Genomic DNA, 13615 nt, shown 5'->3' with positions numbered 1-13615 from the left:
GCTTAATAAGTGAGTTGAGTTACCATTGTAGGTAGGTCTTCATTTCATAATTAGCATGTTTGTGTACATTAGTTGCTAGCATATTAACATGTATGTGTGCTTAATAGAAATAGAATAAATCTCAAAAACCAACTTGCATTTTAGAAAGTGTGTAATTTTGACTAAATAAGGAGTTGTAGGCACCATGGGGAGTCCTTGGGAAATTTAGAGCTTTTAGGCAATTAAAAAAAAAAGGGTGGACGCGCGTGCACGATGCACGCGCACGCGTCCATGAGAGGATACATCATCACCCATATTCCAGAGAGTTGGGCCTCTCCTAGGCCAGCGTTGTGCCTCGAGCCCAATTCACTCCACGCTGATGCACATTACGTGCGTGCGCGTCAATACAACTATAGGGAAAAAGCACGCGTACGCGCACCTGCCGCGTACGTGATGAGCGGATATTTTATACGCTTTTTGGGAGTAATTTCATGTAGATTTTAGCATGTTTCAGTTAGTTTTTAGTAGAATAATATTAGTTTTTAGGCAAAAATCATATTTCTGGACTTTACTATGAGTGTGTGTATTTTTCTGTGATTTCAGGTATTTTCTGGCTGAAATTGAGGGAGTTGAGCAAAAATCTGACTTAGGCTGAAAAAGGACTGCTGATGCTGTTGGATCCTGACCTCCCTGCACTCGGAATGGATTTTCTGGAGCTACAGGAGTTCAATTGGCGCGCTCTCAACGGCGTTGGAAAGTAGACATCCAGGGCTTTCCAGAAATATATAATAGTCCATACTTTGCGCGAATATAGACGACGTAACTTGGCGTTGAACGCCAAGTTCATGCTGCTGTCTGGAGTTAAACGCCAGAAAAACGTCATGATCCGGAGTTGAACGCCCAAAACACGTCATAACCTGGAGTTTAACGCCAAGAAAGGCCTCTACTCGTGGATAGCTTTAGTCTCAGCCCCAGCACACACCAAGTGGGCCCCAGAAGTGGATTTCTGCACCAATTATCTTTGTTTACTCATTTTCTGTAAACCTAGGTTACTAGTTTACTATTTAAACAACTTTTAGAGACTTATCTTGTACCTCATGACATTTTCAGATCTGAATTACATACTTTTTGACGGCATGAGTCTCTAAACTCCATTGTTGGGGGTGAGGAGCTCTGCAGCGTCTCGATGATTTAATACAATTCCTTTGTTTTCCATTCAAACACGCTTGTTCTTATCTAAGATGTTAATTCGCGCTTAATTATGAAGAAGGTGATGATCCGTGACACTCATCACCTTCCTCAATCCATGAACGTGTGCTTGACAACCACCTCCGTTCTACATCAGATTGAATGAATATCTCTTAGATTCCTTAATCAGAATCTTCGTGGTATAAGCCGGATTGATGGCGGCATTCATGAGAATCCGGAAAGTCTAAACCTTGTCTGTGGTATTCTGAGTAGGATTCTGGGATTGAATGACTGTGACGTGCTTCAAACTCCTGAAGGTTGGGCGTTAGTGACAGACGCAAAAGAATCAATGGATTCTACTCCAACCTGATTGAGAACCGACAGATGATTAGCCGTGCTGTGACAGAGCATAGGAACGTTTTCACTGAGAGGATGGGAAGTAGCCACTGACAACGGTGACACCCTACATAGAGCTTGCCATGGAAGGAACCTTGCGTGTGTTGAAGGATTTCAAGGAAGAGTTGAAGTCAGAGGACAAAGCATCTCCAAAACTCCAACATATTTCCCATTACTGCACAATAAGTAACGATTTGAGTCTCTCTTATTCTTCTTACAATTTTAAATACTTTGACTTCTTACAATTAAATCCAAATAACCTTATTGGCCTCCTGACTAAGATTAATAAAATAAACATTGATTGCTTCAAACCAATAATCTCCGTGGGATCGACCCTTACTCACGTAAGGTATTACTTGGACGACCTAGTGCACTTGCTGGTTAGTTGTGCGAATTACAAATTCGTGCACCAAGTTTTTGGCGCCGTTGCCGGGGATTATTGAGTTTGAACAATTGAAGGCTTATTTTATTTCTTAGATTAGGAATAATTTATTTTTGTTGTTATAGAGTCATCAAATTTTGATAGGATAGTTTCTTTTCAAAAATTTCTTTTCAAAAATATTATTTTTCCTAATTAATTGTTAATTTTTCGTGAGTTTAGTGTCTTATTCTAAGTTTGGTGTTAATTGCATATTTTATATTTTCTCTAGAATTCTCGTGTTAGCGTTCTTGGTTCTTCCTTGATCTTCAAGTTGTTCTTGATAACTGGTTATACCCTTTGGAACCTTTTTCAAAAATAATTTTTCTTGGATTTAATCTTGTGCCAAACTTTAAGTTTGGTGTTTTCTTGTTAATCTCTTTATAATTTTCGAAAATTTTATTAAAGTTTTCTAAAAATTTTAAGTTTGGTGTTCTTCCTTTTGTTCGTGGTGTTCTTGTGAACCTTCAAGGTGTTCTTGAGTTTTTCTTGTGTCTTGATCTTAAAATTTTTAAGTTTGGTGTTCCTTGGTGTTTTCCCTCCAAAAATTTTCGAAAATAAGGAGCATTAGATCTATAAAATTTGAGTCTTGTGCCTTTTGTGTGTTTTTCTCTTTCATCATAAAATTCAAAAATATATATATATATATATATATATCTTTTCTAACTAATTTTAAAACTACATTTTCGAAATTTTTATATAAATTTCAGATTTCAATTTCAAAATTTTTCGAAAAATTTTCACAAAATATTTTTTAAATTCTTTTTATATATTTTGTTTTTATTTATTCCACTTTTATAAAATAAATAAAATCAACATATAAATTATCTCTTGTAATCCAATATGGAAGCAAGTAGTAATGAACAGTCCAAGAGGACTCTGGGTTCATATGCTAACCCCACTACTGCTTCATATGGGAGTAGTATCTGTATACCCTCCATTGGAGTTAGTAGCTTTGAGCTGAATACTCAGCTCATTATCATGGTGCAGCAAAACTGCCAGTACTCTGGTCTTCCACATGAAGAACCTACAGAATTTCTGGCACAATTTCTGCAAATTGCTGATACAGTACATGATAAGGAAGTAGATCAGGATGTCTACAGATTATTACTGTTTCCATTTGCTGTAAAAGATCAAGCTAAGAGGTGGTTAAATAACCAGCCTAAGAACAGCATAAAAACATGGAAACAGCTGTCAGAAAAATTCCTGAATCACTATTTCCCTCCAAAACGGATGACACAGCTAAGGCTAAGCATCCAAGGCTTCAAACAAGGAGATAATGAATCCCTTTATGATGCTTGGGAGAGATACAGAGAGATGCTAAGAAAATGCCCCTCTGAAATGTTTTCAGAATGGGTGCAATTAGACATCTTTTACTATGGGCTTACAGAAAAAGCTCAGATTTCTCTAGACCACTCAGCTGGTGGATCTATACATATGAGAAAAACAATTGAAGAAGCTCAAGAGCTTATTGATACAGTTGCCAGAAATCAGCATCTATATCTAAACAGTGAATCTTCCATGAAAGAAGAAGCTAGAACAGTAACTGCTGAACTCAGTCCGGTGGATCAGGCTAATGAATTTAATCAGCAATTAGACTTTCTAACTCAGCAGCTAGCCGAATTCAAGGAAATATTACAGGAAACAAGAATGGCTAACAGGAATATGGAAGTGCAATTAAAGCAGACAGAAAAGCAACTGTCAAAACAAATAGCAGATAAATGCCAAGCAGTTCAATTAAGAAGTGGGAAAACATTAAATACCTCACTTCAAAGCAGCAGGAAGCCAAGAAATGAATAGATCTCTACTCAAAATCCCTCTGAGGACAATCAGAGCCCAGAGAGGAATGATGCTGGCGCTGAACGCCCAGACCATGCTCATTCCTGGCGTTCAACGCCAGAAACAAGCATGAATCCGGCGTTGAACGCCCAAAGGGAACATGGTTCTGGCGTTCAAACGCCAGTAACAAATGGGGAGATGGCGTCTAACGCCACTCCAGCTTCCACCCCTGGCATTCAAATGCCAGTGGGTGATCAGTCACATACAAGTGCTGATAACAACCCTTCTAAAAAGGCTTCCCAACCCACTTCTGTAGGTAATAAACCTGTAGCAACTAAGGTTGAGGAATACAAAGCCAAAATGCCTTATCCCCAAAAACTCCGCCAAGCGGAACAGGATAAGCAATTTGCCCGCTTTGCAGACTATCTCAGGACTCTTGAAATAAAGATTCCGTTTGCAGAAGCACTTGAGCAAATACCATCTTATGCTAAGTTCATGAAAGAGATCTTAAGTCATAAGAAGGATTGGAGGGAAACTGAAAAAGTTTACCTCACTGAAGAATGCAGTGCAGTCATCCTGAAAAGCTTACCTGAGAAGCTTAAAGATCCTGGAAGCTTTATGATACCATGCACATTAGAAGGTACTTGTACCAAGCAAGCTTTATGTGATCTTGGGGCAAGTATCAACCTAATACCTGCATCTACTATCAGAAAGCTTGGTTTAACTGAAGAAATCAAACCAACCAGGATATGTCTTCAACTTGCTGATGGCTCCATTAAATACCCATCAGGAGTGATTGAAGACATGATTGTCAAGGTTGGGCCATTCGCCTTTCCTACTGACTTTGTGGTGCTGGAAATGGAGGAGCACAAGAGTGCAACTCTCATTCTAGGAAGACCTTTCCTAGCAACTGGCCGAACCCTCATTGATGTCCAAAAAGGGGAAGTAACCTTGAGAGTCAATGAGGAGGAGTTTAAGTTGAATGTTGTCAAAGCCATGCAACATCCAGACACCCCAAATGACTGCATGAGTGTTGATATTATTGACTCTCTGGTAAGAGAGATCAATATGGCTGAGAGTCTCGAATCAGAGCTAGAGGACATCTTTAAAGATGTTCAGCCTGATTTGGAGGAATCAGAAAAGATAATAGAACCTCTGAAAATCCCTCAAGAAGAAGAGAAACCTCCAAAACCCGAACTCAAACCATTACCACCATCCCTGAAATATGCATTTCTGGGAGAAGGTGATACCTTTCCTGTAATTATAAGCTCTACCTTAGAGCCACAGGAAGAGGAAGCACTAATTCAAGTGCTAAGGACACACAAGACAGCTCTTGGGTGGTCCATCAGTGATCTTAAGGGCATTAGCCCAGCCAGATGCATGCACAAGATCCTACTGGAGGATGACGCCAAGCCAGTGGTTCAACCACAAAGGCGGCTGAATCCAGCTATGAAAGAAGTGGTGCAGAAAGAGGTCACTAAATTACTAGAGGCTGTGATTATTTATCCTATTTCTGACAGCCCCTGGGTGAGCCCTGTCCAAGTTGTCCCTAAGAAAGGAGGCATGACAGTGATTCATAATGAAAAAAATGAACTGGTTCCTACAAGAACAGTTACAGGGTGGCGTATGTGTATTGACTATAGAAGGCTCAATACAGCCACCAGATAAGTTTAGCAGATTAATACAAATGGATAAATGCTTGTGATGTAAACGATTTTCTATTGAGATTGATATGTTGTGTTTGTTATTTAATTGGTTGATTTCTGGATTTTTGGTAAAACGGATTGAATCCGTGAGTTTTAGTTTCCTTTGATTTAAATAGATAAGGAATGGTCCAAAATGATGGATTTGGATATGTTGATTTGAAATGTTGGTTTTGATTGAGTTGAGGTTGAAAGGAGGGGACCCGTGACGGGTGGCAAACTCCAGGTTTTAGGGGAGGTGCTGTCGAAATTTTCCCAAGAATTTGAAAGAATGTTGGTTATGGTTTTAAAAATGATTTTTTATTTGAGAAACTTTAACAAAAGAGTTGTGTTTCAAATGCTTTTATAGATTATTAAAGAAAATCAGATTCTTATGATTTTGTTAACTTGTTATTTCAAACTCATTTGATTTCTAAAAACAAAGAGAGTTTTGATTAATTAGTCAAAGACTTTAAAACAGCAATTTATATATAAATTCGAGGGTTTGGGAATAAGAAAGTAAGGCCGGAGGTTATGCTTGGAGTTGAGCTGTGATTAGTGGTAATTGGCTTGACAGAGAGAGGGAATAAGGATGGAGTATGATTAAGGTATGGTGATGATTTTTGGTTGATTATAGTGATGGGGGATGATGACTATGATTAATGATGATGGTGATATTATTGATTACATGATTTGAGATTTAATAAAATGTGAGTTGATGAGATGATGAAAGTAATGAACGAGGCTATTGGTCGGCATTGGATGAATGATCGAGATCCTCGGAAATAAATTAATCAGAGCGCAGCAACGGAAACATGCTAGATAAAAAGACCTTGGTACTACTATACGTTGGATATAAAGGCAGGCTACGCTCACGTACTCGTGGTGGTGGATGGAATTTTCGAGGGCGAAAATTTCTATTAGGGGGGTAGAATGTAAAACCCGTTCAAACTATAACTAATTAAATAATAAATTAAATAGGAGCGAATATGGTTAGAAAAATTTAAAAATTGGAATTTGATAATTTAAATATGATATTTGGACTCAGTGAATTTTTCTGAGTCGGAAAATATAGTTTTCTGAATAAAAATGCATATTGGAAATTTGACCGGCAGTACCGCTTGCGATCTACCGGTACTGTGGCTGAGAAAATTAACTAGAAGTGAATAATTTTAAGAAATAAGAATTTATAATTTGGGAAGATAGAAATATTTAAAATACAATTTAAAACTCTAATATTAAAGGTTTTGGCCCAAAATTGGGTCAACGGGTTAAACCAAGTGAACCGGGCCCAAGACCTAACATATAAAAACATTAGTTATGAGCATTTCAGCTCATTTACCATAGGAAATGAGAGAGGGGACGGATAGAGAGAAGAGAGAAAGAAAACCTAGCTTCCCAAACTTCAAATCACCATAACTTTCTCTCCGGAACTCTGATTGACGAGCCATTTGCGGCCATGTATCACTCTTCTCATCCTCTACAATTCTATCTTAGTTTTGTGGTGAGTATTTGGTGGACGAAATTGTGATCCTTAAAGTTGTACTCTCTCTTGGTATTTGCATGAGATTTATCTAATGGCTCTTTCAAAAATACACCAAAGAGATCATGGTATGATGAACTGGGATCTTTAATGATCCCTGGTAATGGCACGTGTGATCACAACTCCATTCAACTAACCAGCAAGTGTACTGGGTCGTCCAAGTAATACCTTACGTGAGTAAGGGTCGATCCCACAGAGATTGTTGGTATGAAGCAAGCTATAGTCACCTTGCAAATCTCAGTCAGGCAGATTAAATTGGTTTATGGATTTCGAAAATAAAAATAAGAGAATAGATTATAAAAAGGATAGAAGACTTATGCAGATTCATTGGTGGGAATTTCAGATAAGCGAATGGAGATGCTGCATGGCTCACGGACGCCTACTCTCCTACTGCTTCTACTCAATCCTTCTTACTCCTTTCCATGGCAAGCTTTGTATAGGGGTTCACCATCAGCGGTGGCTACTTTCAATCCTCTCGGGAAAATGATCCTATGCGGCTGTCACTCGCACGGCTAATCGTCTGGAGGCATCACCCATGGTTGATGGCTACATCCCATCCTCGCAGTGAAAACTAATGCTCACGCACTCTGTCACAGTACGGCTAATCACTGGTTGGTTCCCGCTCCTACTGGAACAGAATCCCTTGATTCTTTTGCGTCTGTCACTAACGCCCAGCACTTGCAAGTTTGAAGCACGTGACAGTCATTCATTACCGGAATCCTACTCGGAATACCACAGACAAGGTTAGACTTTCCGGATTCCCAGGATCCTACTCAGAATACCACAGACAAGGTGAGACTTTCCGGATCCTCATAAATGCCGCCATCTATCTAGCTTATACCACGAAGATTTTGTTGGGGAATCTAAGAGATACGCATTCAAGCTCTGTTGCATGTAGAACGGAAGTGGTTGTCAATCACGCGCGTTCATAAGTGAGAATGATAATGAGGGTTACTTATCATCACATTCATCATGTTCTTGGGTACGAATGAATATCTTGGAATAAGAATAAGAGAGATTTGAATAAAAGATAATAGAATTGCATTAATACTTGAGGTACAGCAGAGCTCCACACCCTTAATCTACACCGTTGTAAATACATAAGCAAAAGGTTCAGGCATGGCCGAATGGCCAGCCTCCCTAACGTGATCAATGATCTCCTAAGATGAAGAATAAAACAAAACTGAGACTAAAGATGTCTAATACAATAGTAACTTATCCTATTTATACTAGACTAGCTACTAGGGTTTACATGAGTAAGTAATTGATGCATAAATCCACTTCCGGGGCCCACTTGGTGTATGTTTGGGCTGAGCTTGATCAATCCACGAGCTAAGGCTTCTCTTGGAGTTGAACTCCGAGTTATGACGTGTTTTGGGCGTTCAACTCCGAATCATGACGTTTTTCTGGCGTTTAACTCCAGATAGCAGCATGAACTTGGCGTTCAACGCCAAGTTACGTCGTCATTCTTCGAATAAAGTATGGACTATTATATATTGCTGGAAAGCCCTGGATGTCTACTTTCCAACGCCGTTGAGAGCGCGCCAATTGGAGTTCTGTAGCTCCAGAAAATTTATTTCGAGTACAGGGAGGTCAGATTCCAACAGCATCAGCAGTCCTTTTGTCAGCCTTCTTCAGAGTTTTGCTCAAATCCCTCAATTTCAGTCAGAATTTACCTGAAATCACAGAAAAACACACAAACTCAAATTAAAGTCCAGAAATGTGAATTTAACATAAAAACTAATGAAAACATCCCTAAAAGTAGCTTAAACTTACTAAAAACTATCTAAAAACAATGCCAAAAAGCGTATAAATTATCCGCTCATCACAACACCAAACTTAAATTGTTGCTTGTCCCCAAGCAACTGAAAATCAAATAGGATAAAAGAAGAGAATATACTATAAATTCCAGAATATCAATGAATATTAATTTAATTAGATGAGCGGGACTTGTAGCTTTTTGCTTCTGAATAGTTTTGGCATCTCACTTTTTCCTTTGTAGTTTAGAGTGATTGGCTTCTCTAGGAACTTAGAATTTCGGATAGTGTTATTGACTTTCCTAGTTAAGCATGTTGATTCTTGAACACAGCTACTTATGAGTCTTGGCCGTGGCCCTAAGCACTTTGTTTTCCAGTATTACCACCGGATACACAAATGCCACAGACACATAACTGGGTGAACCTTTTCAGATTGTGACTCAGCTTTGCTAGAGTCCCCAGTTAGTGGTGTCCAGAGCTCTTAAGCACACCCTTTTGCTTTGGATCATGACTTTAACCATTCAGTCTCAAGCTTTTCACTTGGACCTTCATGACACAAGCACATGGTTAGGGACAGCTTGATTTAGCTGCTTAGGCCTGGATTTAATTTCCTTGGGCCCTCCTATCCATTGATGCTCAAAGCCTTGGATCCTTGCTACCCTTGCCTTTTGGTTTTAAGGGCTATTGGCTTTTTCTGCTTGCTTTTTCTTTTTCTTTATTTTTTTTCGCCATTTTTTTTTTCACAAGCTTTTGCTTTTTCACTGCTTTTTCTTGCTTCAAGAATCAATTTCATGATTTTTTTCAGATCATCAATAACATTTCTCTTTGTTCATCATTCTTTCAAGAACCAACAATTTTAACACTCATAAACAACAATATCAAAAGACATATGCACTGTTCAATCATTCATTCAGAAAACAAAAAGTATTATCACCACATCAATATAATTAAATTAAATTCAAGGATGAATTCAAAATTTGTGTACTTCTTGTTCTTTTGAATTAAAACATTTTTTATTTAAGAGAGGTGAAGGATTAATGGATTTTATTCATAGTTTTAAGGCATGGTTACATACTAATGATCATGAAGTAAAGACACAAAACATAGATAAACACAACAAAAAAAAACTGAAAACAGAAAGAAATAAGAACAAGGAATGAATCCACCTGAGTGAGGGTGGCGCCTTCTTGAAGGTCCAATGGTGCTTTTTGAGCTCCTCTATGTCTCTTCCTTGCCTTTGTTGCTCCTCCCTCCTTGCTCTTTGATCTTCTCTTATTTCTTGGAGAATGATGGAGTGTTCATAATGTTCCACCCTTAGTTGCTTCCAATATTTGTGTGGAGGATAACTTATTCCCTGAGGTATCTCAGGGATCTCTTGATTTGCAGCCACATGTTCTACCACTGAGCTATGACGGCTTATATTTTTTTCATCTTCCAAGACTCAGAGGTTGAAGCTTTTGTCTTCCCTTTGAGGTTTCTCTGGCCTTAGGTGCCATTAATGGTAATGGAAAAGCAAAAAAAGCTATGCTTTTACCACACCAAACTTAAAAAATTGCTCGCCCTCGAGCAAGAGAAGAAAGAAGAGAGGAAGAAGAAGAAGAAGAAAATGGAGGTGAGTGAGGGGAGATGGATTCGGCTATATGGGTGGGATTGGGTGGGAAAGAGAAGTTGAATTGTAAAGGTAGGTGGGGTGTATGGGGAAGAGTGGATAGATGTAGGTGGTGAATGAAAATAGAAGGAATGACCATGAATGGAGAGAGAGAGGGCGAGGTAGGTGGGGATCCTGTGGGGTCCACAGATCCTGAGGTGAAAAGAAATACCATTCCTTCACCATATAGGCATGTAAAATGCCTTCGTGCATCATTCTGGCGTTTAAACGCCCATTGGTGCACGTTCTGGGCGTTCAACGCCCATGTAATGCATGTTTCTGGCGTTGAACGCCAGTTTCATGCTTGTTACTGCCGTTCAGCGCCAGTTTGTCCTCTCTGGGCACATTCCTGGCGTTCAGCGCCAGGATGTTGCTTGTTTCTGGCGTTCAGCGCCAGAATGGTGCTCTGTTCTGGCGTTGAACGCCGGCCAGATGCACCTTACTGGTGTTGAACGCCAGCCCGTGCGTCCTCCAGGGTGAAAAATTTTTTTCTTCTGTTTTTTGACTCTGTTTTTAATTTTTTTGATTTTTTTCGTGCCTCCTCATGATCATGTACCTAATTAAACACAAAAATAACAAAGAAACAAAATAAAATAAAATTAGATAAATAAAATTGGGTTGCCTCCCAACAAGCGCTTCTTTAATGTCAATAGCTTGACAGTGGCTCTCATGGAGCCACAAGATGATCAGGTCAATTTTTGTGTGTAGTCCCAACACCAAACTTAGAGTTTGGATATGGGGTTTGAACACCAAACTTAGAGTTTGGTTGTGGCCTCACAACACCAAACTTAGAGTTTGACTGTGTGGGTTCTTCTTGACTCTGAACTGAGAGAAGCTCTTCATGCTTACTCTCTTTTGTCACAGAGGGATGGCCATGTGCCTTAAACACAAGGTAGTCCCCATTCAATTGAAGGACTAGCTCACCTCTATTGACATCTATCACAGCTCCTGCTGTGGCTAGGAAAGGTCTTCCTAGGATGATGCATTCATCATCTTCCTTCCTAGTGTCTAGGATTATGAAATCAGCAGGGATGTAAAGGCCTTCAACCTTTACTAGCACGTCCTCTACTATTCCATAAGCTTGTCTTACTGACTTGTCTGCCAGTTGTAATGAGAACAAGGCAGGTTGTACCTCAATGATCCCTAGTTTCTCCATTACAGAGAGTGGCATCAGATTTGTCCCTGACCCAAGATCACATAGAGCTTTTTCAAAGCTCATGGTGCCAATGGTGCAAGGTATTAAGAACTTGCCAGGATCTTGTTTCTTTTGAGGTAGAGTTTTCTGAATCCAAGTATCTAGTTCACTAATGAGCAAGGGAGGTTCACTTTCCCAAGTCTCATTACCAAACAGCTTGGCATTCAGCTTCATGATAGCTCCTAAATATTGAGCAACTTGCTCTCCAGTCACATCTTCATCCTCTTCAGAGGATGAATAGTCTTCAGAGCTCATGAATGGCAGAAGGAGGTTTAGTGGAATCTCTATGGTCTCTGTATGAGCCTCAGATTCCTCAGGATCCTTAATAGGAAACTCCTTCTTGCTTGAAGGACATCCCAGGAGGTCTTCCTCACTAGGATTTTCGTCCTCCTCCTCCCCTATGCATTCGGCCACTTTGATTAAATCAATGGCCTTGCACTCTCCTTTTGGATTTTCTTCTGTATTGCTTGGGAGAGTACTGGGAGGAGTTTCAATAACTTTCTTACTCAGCTGGCCCACTTGTGCCTCCAAATTTCTAATGGAAGATCTGGTTTCATTCATGAAACTGAAAGTGGCCTTTGACAAATCAGAGACTATATTGGCTAAATTAGAAGTATTTTGTTCAGAATTCTCTGTCTGTTGCTGAGAAGATGATGGATATGGCTTACTATTACTCAGCCTATTGCGTCCACCATTGTTAAAGCCTTGTTGAGGCTTCTGTTGATCCTTCCAGGAGAAATTTGGATGATTTCTCCATGATGGGTTATAGGTGTTTCCATAAGGTTCACCCATGTAATTAACCTCTGCCATGGCAGGGTTTTCAGGATCATAAGCTTCTTCAGAAGCTGCCTCTCTAGTGCTGTTTGATGCATGTTGCAATCCATTCAGATTTTGAGAGATCATGTTGACCTGTTGAGTCAACACTCTGTTCTGAGCCAATATGGCATTCAGAGCATCAATTTCAAGAACTCCTTTCTTCTGAGGTATCCCATTATTCACGGAATTCCTCTCAGAGGTATACATGAACTGGTTGTTTGCAACCATGTCAATGAGTTCTTGAGCCTCTTCAGGCGTTTTCTTTAGGTGAATAGATCCACCTGCAGAATGGTCCAATGACATTTTCGAAAATTCAGAGAGACCATAATAGAATATATCAAATAGGGTCCATTCTGAAAACATGTCAGATGGACATCTTTTGGTCAACTGCTTATATCTTTCCCAAGCTTCATAGAGGGATTCACCATCTTTTTGTTTGAAGGTTTGAACATCCACTCTCAACTTACTCAGCTTTTGAGGAGGAAAGAATTTATCCAAGAAGGCAGTGACCAGCTTATCCCAGGAGTCCAGGCTATCCTTAGGTTGTGAATCCAACCATATTCTAGCTCTGTCTCTTACAGCAAAAGGGAAAAGCATGATTCTGTAGACTTCAGGATCAACTCCATTCGTCTTTACAGTCTCACAGATCTGCAAGAACTCAGTTAAAAACTGATAAGGATCTTCAGATGGAAGTCCATAAAACTTGCAGTTTTGTTGCATTAAAGCAACTAGTTGAGGCTTAAGCTCAAAGTTATTGGCTCCAATGGCAGGAATGGAGATGCTTCTTCCATCAAACTTGGATGTTGGCTTTGTGAAGTCACCAAGCATTCTCCTTGCATTATTATTATTATTATTTACGGCTGCCATCTCTTTCTCTTGTTCGAAAATTTCTGAAAGGTTGTTTCTGGATTATTGTAGTTTAGCTTCTCTTAATTTTCTCTTCAGAGTCCTTTCAGGTTCTGGATCAACTTCAACAAGAGTGCCTTTTTCCCTGTTCCTGCTCATATGAAAGAGAAGAAAACAAGAAAAGAAAGAGGAATCCTCTATGTCACAGTATAGAGATTCCCTTATGTTAGTAGAAGAAGAAAGGGGTAGAGGAAAGAAGAAGGATGGATTCGGATTTTTGGATGAAGAGAGGTGAAGAGAAGTGTTAGTAATTAAATAATTAAATAGAATAAGAGAAGAGAAGAGAAATTTTCGAAAATAATTTTGAA

General features: G+C 39.4%; 1 non-coding gene across 1 annotated transcript; it reads left to right on the top strand.

The window, feature by feature from the left end:
• The first annotated feature begins 12762 nt into the window (after positions 1 to 12762).
• On the top strand, positions 12763 to 12866 carry LOC112799502 (small nucleolar RNA R71). Its single transcript, XR_003201079.1, has one exon. It is a non-coding gene; the product is annotated as a small nucleolar RNA R71 (small nucleolar RNA).
• Positions 12867 to 13615: the final 749 nt, after the last annotated feature.

The sequence above is a fragment of the Arachis hypogaea genome, chromosome 4 (assembly GCF_003086295.3).
Source record: "Arachis hypogaea cultivar Tifrunner chromosome 4, arahy.Tifrunner.gnm2.J5K5, whole genome shotgun sequence".
NCBI classification, from domain to species: Eukaryota; Viridiplantae; Streptophyta; class Magnoliopsida; order Fabales; family Fabaceae; genus Arachis; species Arachis hypogaea.
The sequence above is the reverse complement of the archived record's forward strand: the minus strand, read 5'-3'. Positions and strand labels throughout refer to the sequence as shown.